We start from the raw sequence: 21,415 nt of genomic DNA, 5'->3' as shown, positions 1-21,415 counted from the left end.
ACTTAAACATTTCCTTAAACATGTCCTGGGAAAGTATATGTTGCATACCATATTTAGCCTGCTAGGTTCCTGACTGTGAAATGCTGGTCTACATACAACACACAGTATGAACAAAGTAAGAGAAACAACTATTTAAATCAGAAAATTTTAATATTGAAGTTGTGTCCTATAATGAATTTTTGGATTTAATTTTGTAATTTGGCACTCTTAATATTGACTATATCACAGTAATTGTTAATATATTGCATTCATACTTGTATTTTTTTTTAAGTTAAATTTTGATGCTACCAACCCTTTGTATTTGGATATTTTGGGTTTGAACTGAGTATGAAAAGATAATTAAAACCGATTCACTGCTAAAAAGTAGCAGAAACTCTTCAGGATAAGGAGTAATAAATGCCAATTTTTATCGAAGTGTTATTTTTATATGTATTACAATTTAAAAATGATAATAGAAAAATAAGATTCAAGTAAATGGAAGTTTCTATCTACGCTGTGTAGTGAAGTGTTGTTCTGTGCACTGAAATTAGGTGCCTGTGATTTTAATTTGTTTTGTTATTTCATCTTATTGCTCTTTAAAATACTTTATGCAGAGTAGCTGTAGCAAGAGGAGGTTACCTTTTGAAAGTTTGCCTTATAAAGGGTACTGGCAATAGATTCGTCTTGGCTCTGGTAACATAAAGAATGCACATATTACTCCAGCCACCAGATGGAGGGCTCTACCTATTGGCTAGGTCCGTTATATGGGCTTTATGTAGCAGACACAACATTCTCTTGATTTTTTCAGCTTAAATATTAGTGTGATTGATTTATTAATATAACTGTGGTGCCCAAAAGCCCCAATCATGAGTAGACCATGTACAAACCGATAGAGACAGTGTCTTTTTGCTGTGCAGTAGATGACCTGTGTCAAAACAATTAAGTCCCTTGTCCCAACGAGTTTACATCCTAAAAGATGCTTTTATCTGACAGTTTTTAAGCTGTCAAACATGATTGAGTTCTTGTAAAGATTCTTCTTTTTGCTGGAATTTTGCATATTTCAGAGTGTGTTTCTGCTTGATGGTGTTGATTTGATTATTTTGTATTTATTTTTAATGTTCTGTTTCTGCCATGGGGGGGGGGGGGCCTTTCAGGAGTATACACCTAATGATCATGTTGTGACTACAAGAAAATAATTTGGAAATTGGAGACTAAAAATTTTAATTTTGTGCTGTTGACATGTTAGTACAGTAGTAGTCTGAAAGACTAATAGTACATGAGTATTGAGAGTACTCCAATTTATCTTCACATTAGACTTCTGACTGCCAACTGAATTTCAGTTCAGTGTTTGCTCGAGATGGAATTGGAAATGAGAAGTGGAACTGTTTTATTAAATCGATGGGAAGTCCTAATTTAGCATGAAAAAACTTTCTCATGTAAGGAGGACCAGGGATATGAGATGGGGAAAATTGCAGTTTCCACTGGAACTGACTTCCCTGTCGGGCACACAGTTTTCACTGGAAGCATACTCCTAATTTATAGCAGCAGTATACAACTGGACTACTGGCTGGTGTCAAAATAAGTTTTTTAAAAAGTTTATGCTTAAAAAATAATTCTCACCTCTATGAAAATTAGTAAAAAGCAGATGTTCTGTCTTCTTATCCTGATATTAATCCATGGATATGTAGAAAATATTTGTTGCCCAGCTAATATATATTTCAAATAGCAAAGTGAATAGTGAAACCTATGTTATGTGACTACTTAAGAAACCAGTAGAATATTGGCTGCATAAAAGAGATGATCTTTCATTGAAAGCTGAATCAAATGGTCCTAGAAATAGAATGGAGATATTTTTCAGGTGGTTGCTTAGAACAGAGAATTGCTTATTAGAGCTGCTTTTTTCAGTTTTCCTGTATTATCATAAAAGTAATAAAAGGTGCAAAAAAGTGTACAGGCAGTGCAATTTCCAAGGCTGTGTAGAAAAGAGCAATTCAAAGTAGGTAAATGGTATTTGAGAAGTTGTAACAGTGAACATACTCTCTCTGTTACTTCCCTTAGCTATTGACTCTTGGTTTTTTCCAGTGGATTTCAGTCATATATTTTGCATTGATACAGAAATTTAATTTCTGGAATGAGGGAAGAATGTGGTTGTTTTGTGTTTGTTCGTTTTTTCCCCTGCAGAAAACGAGGGGGGGGGGAGAGAGAGAGAGATTATATTTTTTGAAATTTGCCAGGTCTAAAAAAAAATTATGCTGTGAAATGAAGTTCTTAAATGTATGGAATATCCAAAAAGACTTAGACGGCATGTGTCAGAGTGGAATTAATTTGGCGGTTGCACTTACGAACAAATGTTAACATTTTGCAAATTGGTTTTGCAATATTTCTCTTCAAAATCGGAAAAGCGATTGACTTTCAAATAATAATGTAAAATTATATTTTATTGTAAGAAATGAAGACCTGTGCCACAGGTGGAACTCTTGGGCCCTTAGATAATAGGAGTGCTTCAAAAAAGGCAATAAAAACTGAAAATTACAATGATTGGTCAGTAGATGGCACTGTTACAAATAACCCAAGTATCAATTTACTCTGCTGGAGCTACTTTTATACTTCCAGTGCTAAAGTTTAAATTACGAATACAGCTCTGTCTCTGACTTCAGTGACAAAAGAACTGCACTCATTTCATTTCCAATCATCCCAGACGATTGGAAAAAGGCAAATATAGTGCCCATCTTTAAAAAAGGGAAGAAGGAGAATCTAGGGCACTACAGACCGATCAACCTGATCTAAGTCACTGGAAAAATCATGGAGCAGGTCCTCAAGGAACCCGTTTTGAAGCAGTTGGAGGAGAGGAAGGTGAGCAGGAACAGTCAACCAAGGGCAAGTCATGCCTGAGTAACCTGATTGCATTCTATGATGAGAAAACTGACTCTGTGGATATGGGGAAAGCGGTGGATGCGATATATTTTGACTTTGGCAAAGCTTTTGTTACGGTCTCCCACAGTATTCTTGCCAGCAAGTTAAAAAAGTATGGAGTGGATGAATGGACTGTAAGGTGGATAGAAAGCTGGCCAGATTGTCAGGCTCATCAGGAGATGATCAACGGCTGGCTGTCTAGTTGGCAGCTGGTATCAAGCGGAGTGCTCCAGGGATGAGTCCTGGGGCCAGTTTTGTTCAACATCTTCATTAATGTCTGGATGATGAGATAGATTGCACCCTCAGCAAGTTCGCAGATGACACTAAGCTGGGGGGAGAGGTGGATAGGGTCCAGAGTGACCTAGACAAATTGGAGGATTGGGCCAAAAGAAATCTGATGAGGTTCAACAAGGACAAGTGCTGAGTCCTGCACTTAAGATGGAAGAATCCCATGCACTGTTACAGGCTGGGGACCGACTTTCTAAGCGGCAGTTCTGCAGAAAAGGACCTGGGGATTACAGTGGACGAGAAGCTGGATATGTGTCAGCTGTGTGCCCTTGTTGCTAAGAAGGCTAACAGTATATTGTCCTGCATGAGTAGGAGCATTGCCAGCAGATCGAGGGAAGTGATTATTCGCCTCTGTTTGGCACTGGAGAGGCCACATCTGGAGTATTGTGTCCAGTTATGGGCCCTTTACTACAGAAAGGATGTGGACAAATTGGAGAGAGTCCAGCGGAGAGCAGCAAAAATGATTAGGGGGCTGGGGGCACACGATTTATGAGGAGAAGCTGAGGGAACTGGGCTTATTTAGTCTGCAGAAGAGAAGAGTGAGGGGGGATTTGATAGCAGCCTTCAACTACCTGAAGGGGAGTTCCAAAGAGGATGGAGCTCGGCTGTTCTCAGTGGTGTCCGATGACAGAACAAGGAGCAATGGTCTCAAGTTGCAGTGGGGGGAGGTCTAGGTTGGATAATAGGAAAAACTATTTCACTAGGAGGGTGGTGAAGCCCTGGAATGGGTTCCCTGCGGCGGTGGTGGAATCTCCATCCTTAGAGGTTTTTAAGGTCAGGCTTGACAAAGCCCTGGCTGGGATGATTTAGTTGGGGATTAGGTCCTGCTTTGAGCAGGGGATTGGACTAGATGACCTCCTGAGGTCTCTTCCAATCCTAATCTTCTATGCTTCATAAAGGAGGGAAGGGAGTGCTGTGCCATCTCAACACTGACCTCTCTCACTTATTGAGTGAAACTGGTTAGCTTTGAAGGGACTCCTGTTTGGTCAACATTTGCCAGTCAGAAGATGACTGTAATGCAAGGTCACAGGCATTTTTGGAGAAGAGAGGGAAGTGTGCAGATTCTCAGATTGGTGAAGAAAATGAAATTCTTTTCACTCTGCATTTCTTTCCCCCTTCCCAAAACATTAACTACTTTTTCCCCCTCAAATCAGAGTGAAACATTTAAATAACGTATGAAGTAGGTCATATTTTTAAAATGTTAAAATTCCCTTCTGGGCTCATACCATATATTCAAAACTTCATATTTCAAGGAATTAAAATCCATGGAAGTTAAGGAGTCATAATGGAAAACTTGCAAAACTTTTACTAATTAAGAACACAAAGACTTTAGTGGCACAGTCCATTGTCACTTCTTCCTACAGAAAGAATTCTCTGCTATCTCAAAGGATAGTCTGTTCAGGTCAAACCTAAAGTTGTAAGGAAAAGTAACAGAATTTGCACTGAAATTTGCTGGACCTGCTTGTCCTTATGGTGGAGTTCAGTCTGTAATACAAGGGATTGCAAACCCATGTTAAGTTAAGAAGGGGTGGAACAAGGAATATAAGAATGAAAACATTTATATAGTCACTGAGAAGCAGTATATTTGGTCCTCTTTCCACTTAATCAGAGTCTACAATATCAACAGCATTTCTTTTAATTTCAATTTTAATGTTTTAACTGGGTACATTATTCTGACCCCCCCCCCCAAAAATTATAAATGTGATTCAAAATTGGCCCTACCCTTCAACTTGTGTAATTTTACATTATAAATGAATGGTATGTTTGTCAACACAGCTTTTGAGAAACCATGTAACAAACAAGTGTGCATGTACAATGAATGAAAACAAATGTTAGTAATGAAACACCTGTTTTGAGCTTATAAGAGGTTATTAAAATGATTAAGAGTTAGAAAAAATACCTTGGAATGTCTTTTAAAACTATGAATAGTTGTATTCTGATTAAAAAGCTTAAATTATACAGGTTGTCCAGTGTTATCCAGCAAGTCTAACTGCTGCTCCACCACTATTGTAATGTTGCATATTTTTCTGTAGTAAAGCCTGTTGTAATCGTGCCTCAAATAGCATCAGAGGGGCATTGATTTTTAGGGAGATGGGAGTGGTTGAGCATCAGTGGCAGTACTGATTTTTGCGGTTGTGTGCAGAATTTGGTTGCTCTAACCCTGAAAGATGTTGTGATGTTAAAAGCTGCCTGACTCTCAACCACATTGCGGTTACTTTTTATGCAATCCAGATGATTTGGAAGCAGAATGTGCATGCAGTTTACTTTAAAAATATATCACTTTGGGGGGGGGGGGGTTAGCATGTGACGACGTACCCATCTGTGGGCCAGCACATTACTTCCTGTTTAATTTGGAGGTTTTTTGTCTTTTGTACAAGAGGTCCCTTTTTGTTTTTCTAGCAGTTTTCAAAGTTTAATAATGCTCCTAAAGTAAATGAAAGTCAGAGCCGCATAAGTGATTACGTAAGAGTCTGAATATTGTATTGGTTATAGCTAGTGTTGATAAATGCCATACAGTGTCATAGCGTCCAGCTCAGAATTATCTTGATGGGTGTCTTGGAAAACCCAGGAGACTGTAGTGTTGGTTGCTGTTGAGGGCTGAGAGAGAAGTGGAGAATTGTTTGTTGCTGGTTTTTTTTTCTTTTAAGGATCTGTAGTCCCGGAGATCAAAATGTGGTTTTCTGTTGTTGGAAGAACAGAATCCATGGTAAGTTTTGTTCAGAGTTCTATTTGGAACTGTTTTGCTGTAAAGTTTTAAATGTTATACTTGTACTCTTGCTTGTTTAAACCTGTCTGTAGGTATTTGTTCTTGTAGCAGCTATTTAATGTAGCATGTAGTTACACAGTTGGGGTAGTGGCTAACTTTTCAAAAATTAGAAGGGGAAAAAGTTTTAATTTTAAGTACTTTTCTTTCTATGCACTTCTGAAAAGAAAGACTTGTGGTAGTGACAGTTTTAGATTTTTACTGTTTAAGTAACAGCACTGATTGCAACTATTTTACTTTAAAAGAGCATGAATAGCATGACTTATGATGTCTGCTTGTCATATTAATTGGCTTTAATCCAGATTCCTCTAAAAGTCCCTGTTTACCATTTATAAAGTGTTGTAAGAATAATTAAAATTGACATCCTAAACAGTACTTCTGAGAGAGTTTAATATTTCGTGGACCTGGTCTGTGACTAGAATAACTAACAGACCTAGAAAATGTGCTCCAGTGAGTCAAACTATTTCTTGAATTTAAGGTATATTTACAGAGTGGAGAAATTTAGATTGATACTGTACAAAACAAGGCAGGATTTCAACATCTTCTGTGAGCACAGTAGAACAAAAATTGTTTAGAAGAAGCTGCTGATTAATTAACACAACCAGTGTGTGAAGACTGACTTAAACATACTGTGTTTTTGTACTTTGAAGGATATGGGACTTTTCTCTTCCGTTTATTAAAATTGGTCATTTGTTACAGCCACAAGAAAACTGACTCAGGAAAAACATTTTTCAAAACACAAATAAGTGTATTTTTCTGTAAAAATATGGTAATTGGATAAAGTATTTCCATTGAAATAAAGTGACCAGCTGATGGATATACAGGCTTTTAAAAAAAATTACAAGCATTTCAGAATCTGAACAAGACAGATTTTGCCATTAGATACTGTAGAAAAAGGCATTGCCTTTCTAAAACAGATTATTTTGATTATGTAACTTTGTTTTTTTAAGGTTGAATTAATCAGAATATGGGATAAGACATTTTAGACTAGAAAATAAATTGATTGTATTAACTAATCAGTTAGTTGTACTAACGGCTACTGGTTCTTTAGCCCAATAAATTACATCAGTATAAGTTGGTGGTGTAAAAAGGGGCTGAAATGGGATTGGTTTTAATATCAGGAATTTTGAATATATTGTGGGATATCTATGCAAATCAGGAATTTCTTTATGATATTTCACATGTGGCGTAGATAACTTGTTTGTTAGACAATCCAGAATTATCTGACTTACTAAAAAAAACTTTCAGAGTATCCGTGTTAGTCTGTATCCGCAAAAAGAACTTTAAAATCGGATTCTTCTGTCACCAATAGTAATTTTAGGATCTGAACTTCTCCAGTATATGCTGACAAATATGTATGAGTATATTTATCATGACTTAGCAAACTACAAAGCATTGGTATACTTTTGTACGGTTCATTATTTCATTGTTGACATACAAGCTTCTCTTCTGGTAGAATTCTAGTGTTTAGGCATCCTGTGGATGTGGATAGACTTATACTTGATCAGTCTGTACGTTAGTTTACATGCCTAAAGCAAATCTTGTGTATTATTTGATGTTATTGAGCAAAGAAGGTTTTTCTGGTGCCTATTATTTCAGATCAGGCATCTCAACTACCTATGCTTCTTAATAACTTTTTAGAACCTAGAGCATTTCGTTAGCATTATCACCACAGGGTTTTTGTTTTTTCATGCCTCGGTCTCCTAGAAGTAAGTAATTATGGAAGCTGCCAGTTTAGTTCATGCCATGGGACATACAAATAAGCAGCTAACATGGTGGTAAGTGACTTGCTTCCTGCCACCCCATCATTTTCCAGCGTTTTTTTATAGCTTCTGGTACTGAGGGAAGTTCCATGATAGGTAACTGCTGCTTCCTATTTCTTTATCTTATAAGCTTATGGCACCATGGCAGCTTGCGCTCACGCGCGCTCTCTCTCCCACCCACCCTCCAACCCCCTTTATCTGAGGCCACAGATAGGGTTGCCAACTTTCTAGTCGCTCAAAACCAAACACCCTAGCCCCGCCACGACTCACTACATTCCTCACTCACTTTCACTGGGCTGGGGCAGGGGGTTGGGGTGCAGGAGAGGGTGAAGGCTTTAACTGGGGGTGCGGGCTCTGGGGTGGGGCCAGAAATGAGGGGTGTGGAAGGGGGTGAGGGCTCTGGGCTGGGGGTGCTGGCTCTGGGGTGGGGCCAGGGATGAGGGGTTCAGGGTATGGGAGCGGGCTTGGGGCAGGGGTGGGGGGGGGGTGAGGGCTCTGGCTTGGTGATAGGTTTGGGGTGCAGGAGGGTGCTCTGGGGCAGGGGGGGGCTCAGGGTTGGGGTGTGGTGGCTCCCAGTCAGCAGCACAGCAGGGGGGACTAAGGCAGGCTGCCTGCCTGCCTTGGCACCCGTGCTGCGTGCACCCCAGAAGCAGCCAGCAGGTCTGGGTCCTAGGTGGGGAGGGGGAGGGCAGGAGGCTCCATGGGCTGCTCTCACCGGCAGGCACCCCCCCCCAGCTCCCATTGGCCGGTTCCTGGCCAGTGGGAATGCAGAGCCAGTGCTCGGGGCGGGGGCAGTGCATGGAGCCCCATGGCCTTGCCCCCCGCCTAGAAGCCAGATCTGCTGGCCACTTCCAGGCTGCAGTGCAGTGCCTGCCAGCCAGGACAGGTAGGGAAGGACTAGCCTGCCTTAGCGCTGCAGCACTGCCGAATGGACTCTTAATGGCCCGGTCAGCGGTGCTGACCAGAACCACCAGGGTCTCTTTTCCACTGGGTGTTCCAGTTAAAAATCAGACATCTGGTCACCCTAGCCACAGATCTGATCCAGCTGGACAAGTAAGATTTCACTCAATGTAAGTTTCAACTATATATTGCAAATGGGTCACCCAGATGTTTGTTTTAATGTCGTCTGTTGGGAAAGCACTTCTCCCTGGAGCTAAGCTCCTTGCAAAACCAGGTGGATATGCCAATTCTACCTGTGCAATAATAGCTTCAGTATTCAGGCACTTACTAGTATACACAAAATATTTTATTTCATTCTGATTGCTTCCTTTCTCTCCCCACTCCAAAGACTGCAGCATGTTGGAAGGAGGAAAACCACAAAGGAAGAGTCCAAGGATCACAGTCTATTTAGGGTGTTCTGTTTTTTAATTGAGACAGTCACAAACAGATTACATCTGTTGTAAGTACAGAAGAATAGGTGTGTGGGGAAGCTGCTCAATTTATTGTGCAATAGAAACAGCATTCAAAGTTTTTTCCTGTTGATTAAGCCGGAGGGGAAGGGGGCATAGTAAGTGTAGAAGGTTTAACTGGTATTCATCTACTAGGCTTGATCAACTTTGGCATTAAAGACATTTATTTTTCATAAGCCTTTTAGCTACGCACAGTAAACAATAGTTTAAACAAGGTGGGTTTAATTGGACCAGCTTCTTTTGGACAACTTTATTGGACCTATCAAGATCCATGGGGTCCTATACGTGCCTATTACAACTTGTAGTCTACCTCATCCAATGCACTAAATGCCCCCAACAACAAATCTGTGTGTGAAACCAGACAATTACTACATTCTCAAATGAACTTGCACAGAAAAATTATAAAAAACAAAACCACCATGTCACCTGTGGGTGAACACTTTTCACGAAATGATCTCTCTATATCTGATCTCTCAGTCCTTGTCCTCAAAGGAAACCAGCACAACGCTTTCAAAAGATGAGCCTGAGAACTTAAATTCATAACTCTGCTAGACACCAAAAATCATTGACTTAATAAAGATACTGGACTTATGGCTCATTGCAACAATCTATAACTCACTAACACTCCTTTATCATATGACGGTAAAGGTGTTAACTGCTTATCTGTTTCATTAATGTATTTAGCTGTGACACTGAGTTTCCCAGATCTGAAGAAGAGCTCTGGTGTAAGATCAAAAGCTTGTCACTGTCACCAACAGAAGTTGGTCAATTAAAAGATAGTACGTCACCCACCTTGTATCTTGAATATTCTGGGACCAATGCCACTGGAATAACACTGCAAATAGTAATACTATAGCATCCTGATTGTGATTTCTCTCATTCTTGAGGATCTCAAAGTATATTGCACAAGATCTATCAATTATTCCTAAAGAAATAGCTTCTGTCACCAGTGAAAAGTCGTCTCAGCTGGTCTGGAAATTGTTAGCTGTTTAGCAGGACCCAGCAACATTACATGTGACTTTAAACTCCGTCCATCTGAAACTGTCCACCTGAATTGAGATGGGTAGAATGTAATTATCTCAAGTTCAGTTTCAACACCAGGGGCGAAAACCCATGTCTTGAAAAAAGTGCTCTGGAATATTTGGATTGTACAACAGAGGTCCTGTCCAATTAATGTCACACCCACAAGGTAGCACCTCCAACCATTAATTATGGCTCAGGCATTAGTTCAGTTCAATACTGACTCACAAGGGAAAAGTGTCACTGAATCAGTAGTAGTATCATTTCTGGTAAATGGCTTGACTCCAAATATCTCAGTGCTTTACAGATCTGAATATTAGTTGAAAGTGTGTGTTAAAGTTTACTAACTGAGGACTTTACTTTTAAGCTCAAAGGGTCTCAACAAATAATCAGTTTTTGTATTTTGAAAGTTCATAATTTGAGGTAAGTGAAGGGTTCCATGCAGATTTATATTTTAGATTTCTGTTGCAAAAGCTGGGGAATACTAAATAACATATCTGAACCTTGTGGGGACTGCCATGTGAAAGAGAGTTTTTCATGAAGGTTTAGAAAAGATTAAGTCCACTGAAGTATTTTTCTCCTCTCACTTTTTCTTTTTTCTCCCATGTCTTTTAAAGTGGGAGTAAAATTCAAGTAGGCAAAACACCCATTGCATACTCAGCTTTAATTTCTGAAATCCAGATTCCTTAGCAATTAGAGAGAAATAGTGGTATTTTTCATCAATGAAGAGGTTATTTGGAACGGATTGATTTCCAGATGGGTGCGATTTAGTGCTGAGACAAAGATGATATGGCACCTAAATCAATGTACTTTTGTCTACATCAGTAGATATCACCTGCAAAATAACATCTACCTAACAAATTAGAATTAATAGCAAGGCAGTTAAATCAGATGGAAACCAAAACCAGGTAAAAATTTAAGCTAAGAATGAAGGAAAATAAGATATGTTTGATACTGTTTTTAATAGAAGAAAAGCATAATTTTTTAGAGATGTAAAGGTTATTCTTTTCTTTTCTATCTACTTTGAGAAGCAAGTCTTATGAAAATGTAGGTGAAGTCCAGTTAACTTACTCTTTTGTGCTTGAACCTGTAGTGTTTTCACTGGAAATTTTTTTATAACAAATTAACAAATACCTAGTGTGAAATCATGGTTTCATTAAAGTCAATGACAGAACTTGCACTGATTTAGCCCTGCTTTTTATTCCCTTCTCCTTGGGATTGTAAACACTGAATATGCTTCAGCAGATTCATTGGGTGTTTTTGAACTCTAAGAAATTGTGCATGTATGAACTGTGGCATTTTTCCAGCTCTTTAGGGGGTTTGAATTTGTCTGTCTTTCAACCCCGCACTACTTAGTATTTTAACAAAAGTATGTTCAAATGGTCATTGTCATTCAGGTGCACTGTGTGTCTCTTCCAGCTGGTGACGTTGTTTGGTGGTAGTGTTTGAATACCTTTTAGTTTTACTGGAGGAGGTTTTTTTGCTTACAACTGTACTTTCTCCAATTCCTAAAATGTTTCTGGTTTTTTCAAGGGAGGGGGAAACAAAAGTTTGCATATGTGGAGCATGAGTCAGTTTCAAAAATCAGTATTTTTTTTTGAAGAGCACCACATGAAACAAAGCAGCTGTAGCCACAATTAAAGGAAGCAGTTTTACATACAGCAAGCTGGTTCACCTCATTTATATTTGGAGATTATATGGAGTGTGGTTTAGAGTATTTTGTCTAATGTTGATAGATTTCCAAAGCTGAAATTGGACTTGGGGGGGACTGAACTTCCTCTGCCAAAGAGTTTTTGACCTTCAAATACAAGAGATTCCTTTTGTCCTCATTTTAAATGTATAATCAGTAGTTACGGAGTTCGTTTTCTCCCCTCCCCCCCTTCTCCTGACCTGATGGCAAATTAAAAAATGTCAGGGTCACAACGTGTTCTGTACATAGATAAGCAGATTTACATGCTTATTCTTGACCAAGGCTGACCTGTGAAATCATACAACTTTGGGGGAATGTGGGTGTGTGGTTTTTCAGAAGCCTTTCCTTTATACTTCATAGTAAGTGCATATGTAAACCAGCTGGAGTGTTTTAGTAAACTGGTGTACTCGTAGAATGCTTATAAATATAGCTTATTTAAATACTTGTAGACTTACTGCTTGCCAGACAAGTCAGGCTGAGACTGATTCTCCTGCATAAACTTGCCTTTAAGGATGTTTATAAAACTTCTGATCTTCTGTATAAGCTTACAGAGATTGGAAAATGAGAATTAGTCTTGATGACACCAGTGAATACTACTGTTTCAGAGGTGGTGGGAAGAATGGAGTAAAAATCTAGCTATCAAGCCTGGACTCTTTTATCATAGAGGAGAAGTTATATTGGTTTGCTAAAATGTTCTAGTTACACAGATTATTTTGTATCCCTGAAAATATGCTCAGTTACTATAATGCACAAAAAATCTAATCCAAAGATACACATACAAAGTTTTTTGTTTTTTTTTCTTTTCTTCTGTATTATAATATCCTCATTTATGAAGCATTCTGAAAGCAAGTAAGATTTTAATTATAAATTCAGTTGAGTAGATTGATCATCTAACACATTTCAGATTAATCTAAATTAAATGTAATAAAATAAGGCTTGTTTTAAACTATTCTTCAAATCACTTATTTTAGGACTAGGCTTACTCCAAGCAAAAGTTTTGTGATTAATCCTTTCAGAAATCCATTTCAAATAGCATGGTTTTTTATTATAAAAAAATTGATTTAGCCAATGTGTTGTGCTCTTATATCTACATTCCTTTCTGTATCATCCCCTCTTTCCTTCCCAAATAGGTTGTAAAAAAAAATTCTCCATGACAAGAACAAACAATTTTATTCCCATGGCTGAATGGTGTGCAGAGTGCATACCAATTATTCTACTCACTTTTTAAAATATTTGTGGTGTTATTTTCTTTATCTTCTTTTGGAATGTTTTCTGAAATATATATTTCCTGTAGATAACGTTCATGATTGTCATTAACAAAAAGGCAGGGTGCCCATCAGACTTCTGATTAACAAAGCTCTTTTGCCTTATGGACTTCTGGCTTGATACGTAAGCCTGATCTTTTCAACCATTTCAATGGGAATAATACTCAGGGAATGATTGGAGAATTGGGCTCAATACAACTTCAGATGTTTCAATTATCTAAATTTTCCAATTATTATATATCTTTTATTTTAAAGTTGTTTCCCCAGAATACTAAGCATGTGAATTCTCAAACCATTGAAAGATATCATGGAGTTAAAGCAGAAATCTTCAAGTCCTCTCTCAAGTCACTTGTAAAATTTGAATATATTTCCTGTAACCTAAAGTAGATGTTAATACAGTAACATACTGTAGTAACATAATTCATGTGTGTATTAATGTTTTGCACTCTGTAATCAAGCATCATTCTTAGCTTTACCAGTTTTATTGGCATTTTTAACTGAATAGAAAGCAAGGTGTGTGAAGCTGAACAGGTATAGGCAAACAATAGTTGTCTAAAACTTGTAGCAACGAAGCATTGCCATTAATTATCTGCAGAAATACAGGTTTAGCTACAGTACCTGCATATGCAAATATATTCTACAGATGCCTAAGTTCACATGTTTGAGACTGTCTAATGCTAGCTTTCTGATCATTTCTTCTGTCACCTGGAAAAAAATTTCCATAGTATTTGTCATAATGTTTAGTTCTAACCATAGAAATACCGAAATTAAAATTGGGAAAACTCTGTTAAGTCATCTAGTCCATCTGCTGACAACACCGGACCCAGTGAAATGCTGTGGACCCAGTGAAATGCTGTGGACCCAGTGAAATGATCACCACGTGTTTGGTCTGTGCCATTGCACAGTTTTATTAAGAACATAGGAATGGCCCTAGTGGGTCAGACCAAAGGTCCATCTAGCCCAGTATTCGGTCTTCTGACAGTGGCCAATGCCAGATGCCCCAGAGGGAATGAAGAGATCAGGTAATCATCAAGTGATCCATCCCCTGTCGCTCACTCCCAGCTTCTGGCAAACTGAAGCTGTGGACACCATTCCTGTCCATCCTGGCTAATAGCCATTGATGGACCTATCCTCCATGAATTTATCTAGTTCTTTTTTGAACCCTATTATCATCTGGGCCTTCACCACATCCTCTGGCAAGGAGTTCAATAGGTTGACTGTGCGTTGTGTGAAGAAATACTTCCTTTTATTTGTTTTAAACCTGCTGCCTATTAATTTCATTTGGTGACCCCTAGTTCTTGTGTTATGAGAAGTCGTAAACAACACTTCCTTATCTACTTTCCTTACACCAGTCATGATTTTATAGACCTCAATCATATCTCCCCTTAGCCGTCTCTTTTTCAAGCTGAAAAGTCCCAGTCTTATTAATCTCTTCTCATATGGAAGCCGTTCAATACCCCTAATCATTTTCGTTGCCCTCTTCTGAACCTTTTCCAATTCCAATATATTAAGACAAGTTACTAGTGCCTGAGGGGTAGATATACTCCTTGCAAATGACCTTAGGAGTGCACACTTGTCCTCACTACCATTTTCTTAACTGAACATAAACTATGCAGTCCCACTTTGATGAACTGTACTGGGGCACTATTTTGGCTGCCTGAGCCAACCACTTTGCACACCGATTTCACTGCTCTACAGCCAAAGTGCTTCTGAAATAAATGTAGTCAAACTTTACTAATTCTGGGTCACTGAGAACAAAAATGATGCTTAAAATTGTTGATTGGCTCTAGTTTTCAAGATATGCTATTGGGTCAGTATATACGACCCTTGACTTGGGAATGGCAGAGGATAAGTGAGTTATAAAGGGAAGGGATCTCAATTTAAATCAGAAATGACTAAAATACATCTTTGACTGGATCTATGAATAAATCTCTGACTGGGTTTGGACAGTACTTGCTTTTTAGGCAAAACAACGAATGATGCAATCTGAAGCTGGCATTGCATCATACATGATATGAATTTCATCATGTTATTCCTAGAAGGATGATGCAATCATAACGAAGCTTACATCACTCTGCTGAACAAATTGCCCTATATCAGCTCTAGAAATCATAGTGTCATGCTTATTTGTCAGTGTTTGATTTTGCAAAGGGACACATTTCTGTTTAGCCAAAGTGAGCAGAGATGCCTCGTACTTGTGTGAACAGTGCAGATAACTTCTGCTGTGTTTGTGGTGAAGTGACTTTTGCATCACAAAATGCAGTATAACCACTCTGGTTAAGAAAGCCTATCACCTTTATTTTGGCTGCAAAATTGGAAATCAGGACAAGAGGTGGGCCCCACACACATGCTGCAACACTTGTGCAACGAATCTTCGCCAGTGGTTGAACAGGAAAAGGAAATCTATGCCTTTTGCAGTGCCAATGATTTGGAGAGAGCCAACAGATCATACCAGCAATTGTTACTTCTGCATGGTGCCTCCAGTTGGGAAAGGTGTGTCAACGAAGCAAAAGTGGACTGTGCGTTATCCAAACATTCCATCAGCTATACGCCCAGTACCCCACGGAGAAGGACTACCGGTTCCTGATGCACCAGAATCATTCTCACTTGAGTCAGACGAGGAAGAGGATGAAACTTCTGGTCCTGAACCATCAATGTCACAGGACCCACATTTTCTCCCAACCTCCTCCTCTGAACCACACCTCATAACACAAGGTGAACTGAATGACCTTGTCAGGGATTTGGAACTACCCAAGAGTAAGGCAGAGCTGTTGGGCTCCAGACTACAGCAGTGGAATCTCCTGGCACTTGAGGAGATTCCTCAATTCCTAAAATGGTTAGGGTTTCCATTTTCCGTGACCGTTAAAAGGATCTTGTCCCATTCTTCTTCATGGAAGGTGATCTTGTAGCCTGCAACAACATCGATGGTGTGATGGCAGCCCTCGACATCGTTCACGAGCCAGATGAGTGGAGACTGTTCATTGATTCATCGAAGACGAGTCTTAAAGCTGTTTTACTGCATAATGGCAATGTTTTGTCATCAATTCCAGTTGGTCATGCAGTCCATATGAAGGAAACCTATGACAACATGAAACAACTTTTGAGGTGCATAAACTATGACCAACATCAGTGGCAGCTTTGTGGCGATTTGAAGGTTGTTGCTCTCTTGTTTGGTCTGCAGACTGGATACACAAAGTACTGCTGCTTTCTCTGCGAATGGGATAGTCGTACAAGAGATTCCCACTACATCAAGAAAGATTGGCCACTCCGACAGTCATTGGAGCCTGGGAGGAAAAGTGTTCAGCATCCACCACTTGTTGAATCAAGGAAGATTTTGTTATCACCCTTACACATCAAGCTGGGTCTGATGAAGAACTTTGTCAAGGCCATTGACAAAACACAAGCAGCTTTCAAGTACCTCTGTGGAAAATTTCCAAGGTTAAGTTGAAGCTAAGATAAAGGAAGGTGTCTTTGTTGGTCCTCAGATTCGTGAACTTCTTCGAGATGATGCATTTGATCATGCACTGTGTGGCAAGGAAAAGACGTCATGGAAAGCCTTCCAGTTAGTGGCAATAAATTTTCTTGGAAACAACAAGGCAGACAACTACAGGTTGTTGATGGAAAACCTCCTCAAGGCATACAAAAGCCTTGGTTGCAACATGTCACTAAAGATACATTTTTTGCACTCTCATCTAGATTGTTTTTCCACCGAACTGCAGAGCAGTGAGCGACGAGCACGGCGAGCGATTTCACCAGGACATTGCAACAATGGAGAAACGCTATCAGGGCAAATGGAGCCCATCAATGCTTGCAGACTATTGCTGGACAGTGACAAGAGATGCTCCATTTAATGAATACAAGAGACCAGCCAAGAAGCGCCGAGTAGACACTGAATAGGACTAAACTATGTACATAATAGTTTTTTGCCTTTTGTTTCATAATAAATTTGATTTATATAACCCTTTTGCTGATTTTTAAAGTGTTACATAAACAGGACAGGTGAAATATTATCATGTAAAGCAACCATAAACACATGAAAAGACCTAGGTTTACAATTTATGATTAAAACTCTATCTACACAATATACATAGACATAAAATGTAAAAACTTAAATATCTTAGAAACAGTAGCCAATCAGTTGTTTTAATTGTCATATTTGAATTCAGCACATCAAAATACATAATAAATAGCACATTTTATCTCTGAAGTAGACGACTTCTCAAAAATTGTAGACCAGTGTTTTTAAACATAGTGAGAGCTTTAGCTCCCCCCCGGCTAAGTATCCATCACCCTCAAATGATCAGCTTTGGAAGCTATGAGAATAATGACTCCCACTAGAAGTTGGAGCCCATGACCCTCACCTTATTCTTTTGGGTATTTATTCCAGCAGCACAGAGCCCAGAGGGAAAGAAGTTTAGACTTCTGTCCTGTGCCTACCTTTAAGATCTTAATTCAAGGTCCAATCACCATCACTATAGCAAATAGGGATGTGGTCAATCCACTACCATTCTCAGCTGAAAAAGCAGAGTGAATTATTCCATATGGTATATTTTCTAGTTCTGTGGTCAGTCTAGTTTAAAGTGTCCCAAATGGTGCAATTTCTGTGACTTCACTTAGGAGTCTAATTTACAGTTTTATTAATAAATCTCACTGTACTGTATTTTCTGCTATTCTTAACTATTCCTTTAGATTAACACCATTATTCCTAGCTGTTACTCTCTTGTACTACTATATTCTCCGCCTTTCTTGGTTTAGATTCTTCAGATATCTCAGGACTGTTGCGTTCCTTTTCTCATAAATCAGTCTGTTTATTCCCAAATAGTTTCTGTATCATTTTTGCACCCCCTCCAGTTTGTCTGTATTTTTAGTAATGAGTCTCTCTGAAATAAGTGCAGTATTCCAGATGTAGCTACATCATGGCCCTAGAGGGCTTCCAAAACATGTTATGTTAAAACACGACTTTGAAGTTACATTAACTAATGTGATGCTAGACAGAAGTGCTTAACTGAATAGCTGAAATGACGCTGAATATGACTTGTCCTTATCTAGGCTGACTGCAGAGTAATGCACTGTTAGCTAACTCAACCTTTCATGGTTGTGTTTTAATATGTTAACTTTGTAGTGAAGGCTAGAACATATAGGAACTCGTATGATGTGAGTTTGCAATGTGATGATAGTAAAAAGGCTGATGTAATTTTGGACTGCATATACATAGTCATTGCATCTAATTTGCTGTCATTGTCGACCATAAAACTTTCTCAGCGGAGCTCATTTCTAGATTTCTCTCATATTAAATATTTGTGTTGAATGATTTTACTCTGTTATATTAGCTTGTATTCTTCCAAGGTGAGTCTCTCATTTTGTGTGTCCATTCTCTAATTTCACTAGATCTCTTTTTTGTATTTGTCTTTTCTCACTGGGGCAAATTATCCCAGTGTGGCATTACCTGTAAATAAACTTTATTTACTTGCTCTCCACTTCCTCTTCCAGATTGTTGTTAATTACGTTGAATTAATCGGTACCTATCACAGTTTATCCCCTGCTAAATTCTCTTTGCCCAATTTGACACTGTTTATCATTAAATTATCTTTCTGTGAGTTTTCAGTCCATGTGATTTGCTAAAACTCAAATGTTACATTTGTCACATTCTCTTCAACCCCATTTATTCCTTTACCTGCTTTTTAGTAATAGCTGTTAAAAGGTTTTCATTATTTCCCAGTTCAAACTTTTGTTTCTTAGGTATATAACAGAGGAATTTAGTGACTTAACCATTTCTATGTTAATTTAATCCACATCCTCACTTGTTAGCAGGCCTATTCTCTATCTAGTACTTCCTCCTGTGAAACACATTTATAAAAATCCTATTCTGTTTCTTCTGACAACTTGCATCTGTTCTAATTTTAAGAACATAATGTGATGCATCAAAATCAGTACTGTACTTAATATAGATTTTAAGTCAGCTAAAAGCTGAATTAAGGCCATCTTTTTCTTTATATTTGAATAATACAGATCAGAAAATGATTTGGTCATACTGTCCAAACTGAGTGCTCAAAGGTTATCATCCTCTGTAAGCCTTTAATTTACAAAATTTGTAATCCTTATGGTGCATAAATTAAGTGCTAGGAGAATGTCTTGTTTAAGTAGGAAGCATATAAGAGAGACAAGGTGGGTGAGATACTATTTTTCATTGGACCAACTTCTGTTGGTGAGAGACAAGCTTTCGAGCCACAGAGAGCTCTTCTTCAGGTCTGGGAAAGGTACTCCGAGCATCGCAGTTAAATGCAAGGTGGAACAGATTGTTTAGCATAAGTAGTTAGCACATAGCGTAAGGCAGGGCTTCCCAAACTTTTTTCCCTGAGGTCTACCTGTGCACTCCACTGTTAACATTTCTTGAGGAAAACTATTAATTTTAATCATTACATACATACAAATTATAATACTGTAAATAAACAATGGACATGTTTTGTTTCATTTTAATGTTAACAATTGTAATTATAGAAATCCCTAGCAATATGCCCTTAAAGAAATGCTTCAAGATCTTTGAAACCAAACCGTTTTAGTAAAACTACACTTTAAAAAAAAGTTGAGAGCAAAATGTGTTCAAACAAGGAAAATACAATTTTGTATAAAACTGAATAAGCAACACAACAATGTTTACCACATTGTTGTTAAAATTGTGTTGGTGGTTGATTTTAAAACAACATTTGTCCAACTTTGAACACTATATTGTGTTTTCAATTTTTAGTGTAAAATCTGAATTTCTGTGCGAAGTAAAGACCAACCCTGTTCTCTACTATTTAGAAAAGAATCAAACATTGTAAGTAAAAATATGTAATAACTTATAGACCAGAAGTCGTCTTAATGGGATGGATGTGCCTGCTTCTCCTTGCACAGTTTTTTCAGCTGGGGACATATGTTAGTGAGGTTCAACCTGATCTTAATTTCAATTTTCAGCCTTTTAGCCAGCTCAGGGTGCAGGCAGGGGGTAGCTAGGGGCTGTGGGCAGGAAGGGGGGTTGCTCAGGGTGTGGGAAGGGGGTAGTTAGGGGCTGTGTGCTGGGAGGGGTGTACTCAGGTGTGCAGGGAGGGGCTGTGCCCGAGGAGGTGGTGCTGCTGCAGGGTCTGTCCATATGCTCAGTTCGTAGTTGACACAGTGGGGGCAGCTTCGTTCCTTGTGGCTGTGTATGTGCAAGGTTGGGTTGGCCCAAGCTGTCCTATATGGTCACTGTGGCCATTGGCACCAGTGGTTCGCGGGCAACAAGAACTACACCAACTTGAGACTGGAGGGCATGGTGGCTGATACACAACACACGTGGGGAAATTGATCTGGACACACAGAGTGCCTGGCGTTGCTGCTCACCCTGTTCCCTCCCCCCTGAAACTCCGCCCATGATGGCGGATCACCCAGGACTGTGTCGTGGCCCACTTTTGGGCCCCAGCCCACAGTTTGGGAACCTCTTTACTAAGGGACCAGTCAAGGTAGAGTGGTCCTTTAACACCCCTGCAGTCATAGGCCAAAAAGAGGAGGGTTAGTGTGTTACAGCTTGTTGTAATAAGCCATAAATCCAGTCTCTTTTCGGTCCATGATTTTTAGCGTCTAACAGTGTTATGAATTGAAGCACCCAGGCTCATCTTTTGAAAGGGTTGTGCAAGTTAGGACCTATAGGTCAGACATAGGGTGATCACTTTGTGAGCTTAAATTAGTTGGTATCTTAAATTCATAACTCTGCTAAACACTAAAAATCATGGACTTAAAAAAAAAAAAAAAAAAAAAAAAGTTCACCTTTACTTTCAGCTGGAGAAGTTCTTCGCATAAGGTGAACATGCCATTCAGATAGGGAGCAGTATAAGATGTCTTGCCCGTTATAGTGTTGCTGGTGCTGTTAGATGGCTCCTGTATTTCAATAGTGGATGAAGTGTTTTCTGTATATATGCTGTAAAGCATTTTTATAATGTAAACTACATTCTTTTGTACATGAAACTTTTTATCCATAAAAGTCCGTATTTATGCAGGTTATCTAGGAATGCAGACTAGAATTGTAATCAGTGTGCACTGTAGGAGAGATGAACATCTTAATGCTGTACAAATTTTTTCTTCAACTTTGACACTTGGTGCTCAAAGTTGAGAGACTTGGTATAATAACCAACAAACAATAACAACAAGGAGTCTGGTGGCACCTTAAAGACTAACAGATTTATTTGGGCATAAGCTTTCGTGAGTAAAAACCTCACTTCTTCGGATGCATAGCTGAGGTTTTTACTCACGAAAGCTTATGCCCAAATAAATCTGTTAGTCTTTAAGGTGCCACCAGACTCCTTGTTGTT

At 38.9% G+C, this 21,415-nt stretch overlaps 1 protein-coding gene across 21 annotated transcripts in view; it reads left to right on the top strand.

Moving 5' to 3' along the window:
• Positions 1 to 21,415, top strand: part of AFDN (afadin, adherens junction formation factor) — a 228,455-nt gene that overhangs the window by 167,309 nt on the left and 39,731 nt on the right. The gene's annotated exons all lie outside the window — the stretch shown is intronic.

Source organism: Trachemys scripta, chromosome 3 (genome assembly GCF_013100865.1).
Source record: "Trachemys scripta elegans isolate TJP31775 chromosome 3, CAS_Tse_1.0, whole genome shotgun sequence".
NCBI lineage: Eukaryota > Metazoa > Chordata > Testudines > Emydidae > Trachemys > Trachemys scripta.
This window is presented reverse-complemented; position numbering and strand designations above follow the sequence as displayed.